Below are 5,000 nucleotides of genomic sequence, written 5' to 3'. Positions count from 1 at the left end.
ATTTACCTGAAGTACATGGTAATTTGACACAATTGAGTTTCTTGTCTTCACGCACGCAATCAAATAGGAAGAGGTTTTCGCCTCTAAGAGCAAATATGTTGTTTGTTTCAATAAAATTTTCGCTGGAAAAGGATTCTGTGGTATTTTCTGCCTTTGTGAATTATAATATCATGTTGTGTATTGAATTTTCGAGCTTAAGGTTCAAATGTGATATGGGAGAAGTTTTTTAGTATTGCTCTGTAAGCAGGAAGGGTTCACAGGCCTGTTGGAAGCGTGCTTGAGTTTCAACAAAATGAGGCCCAAAATCAGTGAAAACTTGTGACGCAGATGAATAATAAAGCAGCTGCTATTTCCAAAATGATGGAATTACCTGGTGATAAATAATATATAATATTTCTGTCATTTCATTGTCAAACTTTATAACACTTGACAGAAAAAGAAACTTACAAAAACCCGGTATCTTGCCATCATTTGACACAGATGCTTCACTGTTTGGCGAGTAAACATGCCGCGGTAACTTTAATCACGGCGCCCGCTGAATTCCGGCCATGTCACTTTCGATTTTGCAATTTACTTGAACGTAGCAAAAATCTCCCAAAATGTTTGTCGCTGATCGTAACTTTTTATATTCTATATTTACGGTTCAAAATTACTGTTGTTTTCATGTCGTAAATATTTTATTCTCGATCGACCGTCCGGGAAACTTCCTTCTGCTCTTTCTGAAAACTGTGTATCAATATTTATTTGCCTTTTCATCAATATTTGTTTTGCATAAAGCAAGCTAACAGAATCTGTACCTTGCTGAGTTCGCATTTGTTAGCGTTAATAGTATTTTCGGTCAGATGTTTCTGTTTTGTATGAGGGGTTTATTGTTTTGGTCTCCCATCCCAACACTAACCCCGCGAAACAGGGCTTGCCTGCGCCTTCAGTGAAGTTTAGTATTACAAAGTTTTCGGATGCTCATAGGGCACACTTGTGGTGAAAAGAAGTTGTGAGGGAACTTGAAAATTATCAACATGTCAGCCCAGAAGCCAATGTTTCTCGCTTCTCTTTTATTTGTTATTCTTCAGAGACTAGAATGCTGTATTTTACTACCACACAATTCAGTGCCTTCTGATTTTCTGTAGCACGTACCACAGGCAAGCCAGTGTATGCTCAACTCGTGAGAAAAAGTGGTTTTTCTCACGCATGCAGGGCCTTCCCCTGACGAGCTAGAGAGAAACCAATGGATGCGCCATCAAATGCTGCAATAACTTCTCGGGGTTAGGGGGGAAATAGCTATTTCCGGGGGGGAGAGATATCACCAAAAAAAATTGCCTTCGCTCACGTATACAGGGCCTTCCCCTGACGTGCTAGAGAGAAACCAATGGTACCACGAGATTCGCCAGCAAATTCTGCAAGAACTTCTGGGGGCTAGGGGGGGAGTAGCTATTTCCGGGAAGGAAATATCGCCAAAAAACTGACTTTTCTTACGTATGCAGGACTTTCCCACGGGATGCGCCATGAAATTCTGCAACAACTTCTGGGGATTAGAGAGACCACACTCCAAACCGGTGGGAGTTAGACTCTAAAAACCACTTTTCCTCATGTGTGTACAGTCTTCCAGAGGCCGTTAAAAGTGAAACGGACCTTACCACGAGATGGGCCATCTCCTGAGGAATCTTTCTGGCGCGGTCTCGGGTCCCCCGGACCCAACCGGGGGGAGTTAAGCTCAAAAACGAAAAACAAGTTTTTCGAGGATAACTCCCCTGGAATTTGGAATTCGGCCAATCCAAAGACACCGTGAAGAGGGTCTTCGGAGGGTGCGTCTGATGAGCATAAAGCAAAGTCCGGGGGACCATTTTTGTGTCAAAACGGAGGTGTTCTTGGGCCTCTGGCGTCCACAAGTCGATTCGCCCCGGGTCGAAACTGGTGCGAAAAGTTGTTGGGCAATAGGGTCTAGGCGCATCAGCAATGGGGTCCTAAAGGAATAAAACGTAGGAATGTTAAGGACAAAAGACTGTGCACAGGGCGCCCACCTCAACACAGGATGCCCATATTTCGTCACGTGATAGATCTCGTTGAGACCTTTCCAACAGTGTATGGTATTGTGGGATATCTCCATGGCAACCTGAAATAAGCGTTTTCGATGATGTGGCCGTGCAGATCCGGTAGTAGATTTACTCCTTCACAGAATTTGAGGCTATTCGGGAGTCGTCTGGAGAGGTGGTCGTGAAATTTGACCCTCAGATTTGAGCTACGAAGCTGAAACTTGGCACACACCTGCGTACGGCCTAGAAGGTAAGGCCAAAAGAATATGGGGGAGACCGGCCAAAACCGGGGGGAGTTATGGCCAAAAAACTTTTTTCTCACTTACGCAAAGCCTTCCTCTGAGGTGCTACAAGGAAACCAATGGTATCACGAGATGCGCCTTGTAATAGACCACTTTCGATATATTAAAATTCAGTCCTAAACAAAAGACATCATCTCGAGGCTCTGGGGAATAATCTCATACAAATCCTTATATTTATTCCCCAGAGCCTCGAGATGATGTCTTTTGTTTAGGACTGAATTTTAATATATCGAAATTGGTCTATTCCTACTTCTTGGGGTTACGGAGACCACACTCAAAACTGAGGGTAGTTAAACCCGAAAAACCACTTTTCCTCATGTGTGTACAGTCTTCCAGAGGCCGTTAAAAGTGAAACGGACCTTACCACGAGATGGGCCATCTCCTGAGGAATCTTCCTGGCGCGGTCTCGGGTCCCCCGGACCCAAACGGGGGGAGTTAGGCCCAAAAACGAAAAAGAAGTTTTTCGAGGATAACTCCCCTGGGATTTGGAATTCGGCCAATCCAAGGGCACAGTGAGGAGGGTCTCCGGAGGGCGCGTCTGATGAGCATAAAGCAAAGTCCGGGGGGCCATTTTCGTGTCAAAACAGGGGTGTTCTTGGGCCTCTGGCGTCCACAAGTCGATTCGCCCCGGGTCGAAACTGGTGCGAAAAATTGTTGGGCAATAGAGTCTAGACGCATGAGGAATGGGGTCCCAAGGGAATAAAACGTAGGAATGTGAAGGACAAAAGACTGTGCACAGGGCGCCCACCTCAACACAGGATCCCATATTTCGTCACGTGATAGATCTCGTTGAGACCTTTCCAACGGTGTATGGTATTGTGGGATATCTCCATGGCAACCTGAAATAAGCTTTTTCGATGATCTGGCCGTGCAGATGCGGTAGTAGATTTACTCCTACAGAGGATTTGAGGCTCTTCAGGAGTCGACTGGAGAGGTGCTCGTGAAATTTGACCCTCAGATTTCAGCTACGAAGCTGAAACTTGGCACGCACCTGCGTAAGGCCTAGAAGGTAAGGCCAAAAGAATATGGGGTAGACTGGGCAAAACTGGGGGGAGTGATGGCCAAAAAACTTTTTCTCACTTACGCAAAGCCTTCCTCTGAGGTGCTACAAGGAAACCAGTGGTATCACGAGATGCGCCTTGTAATTCCGCAACTACTTCTCGGGATTAGGGAGACCACACTCAAAACTGAGGGGAGTTAAACCCGAAAAACCACTTTTCCTCATGTGTGTACAGTCTTCCAGAGGCCGTTAAAAGTGAAACGGACCTTACCACGAGATGGGCCATCTCCTGAGGAATCTTCCTGGCTTTCCGGTGGGGGGACGTTTCAAGACAAAGACCCGCTTGGTCTCCTGCAAGACTTGAAAAAAAAGGCCCCTTCACCGCCCTGGGTTACGTCCATAAATGCGAGAATCATAACTTTACTTGATTTCATATCTGCAGTTCAGTATACGATTCATTTCATATACCATTTCGTTCATTGACAGTATTTATTTGACAACATATTACGATTTGGCAATACGTACTAAGATTTCTGCGTTAAATTATCTCACTGACCTCGAGTCTCTTGTTAATCGCGAGCTTGGCAACTTCAACGAATGGCTTAAGGCCAACAAACTGTCTTTGAACATAAAAAAATCAAACTTTGTCATCTTTCGTCCCAGGCAAAAGAATATGCCCTTCATACCTAGGATTAGAATTCTCGACTCCGTGACTAACACCTCGCAAACCTTGAAATGAAAGATTATTTCAAATACCTTGGCTTGATGATTGATTCAAATTTTTCATGGAAATATCACATAGAGTCTATCTGCCACAAGATTCCACATTATGTCCCACGTCGTGTTTTACTTTCAGTGTACAACTCATTAATTGTCCCTTACTTAACTTATGGTATTTGTGCTTGGGGTAATTGTGCCTTGAGATTTCAAAGAAAGATCGTAACTCTACAAAAACGGGCCTTACGTCTTATTTACTTCTGTAAGTCTAAGGAACACGCCGTACCCTTCTTTGTCAAATCAAGTTGCCTTCCCCTACCTAGCCTATTTTCCAGAGATTGTAGCTAGTTATTGTATGATATCAACAGACAGACAGCACCAGTTAGTATACTCAATCAGTTTGTTAAAACAAGTCAGATTCATAATTGAGAACTTATTGTAATTGAGATTTACAAGGTTGTTCTGAAGTTTACCTGGATAGTGACAGTAAGATTAGGATTTTGCCTAAAAAACCTTGAAATAATTAGAGAGGAGAAACCTTTAAGATTTTGCAAGATGTAGCCGATTTACTCAGAGTTTTTGGCGGATTTTCCAAATGACTTACTGAGATTTGACTGGGATTTGCTAACGAATAGATCCTGAGATTTACTAAGATCTACCAAGACATACGGGATTTAAGATCATGATTGGATTTACGAGCTCAAGATGTAGTAAGGTTATTATGATATTCCAAGGTACTGTTTCCTAAATACACTGAGCTATACACAATGAAGCAAGATATACTGGGATTTATTAAGATATGCATGATATTTACACATATAGCGAAAATGATTCAGTTTTTTAAATTTGCCATGATATACTGAGATTCACCTATGGATATCAAAATATAGTGTGATTCTCTAACAAATAAAGGAGATTTACAGACTTACACTGACGGTTTTACCAAGATGT

This window comes from Montipora foliosa, chromosome 2 (assembly GCF_036669935.1).
Source record: "Montipora foliosa isolate CH-2021 chromosome 2, ASM3666993v2, whole genome shotgun sequence".
Classification (NCBI taxonomy): Eukaryota; Metazoa; Cnidaria; class Anthozoa; order Scleractinia; family Acroporidae; genus Montipora; species Montipora foliosa.
This window is presented reverse-complemented; position numbering follows the sequence as displayed.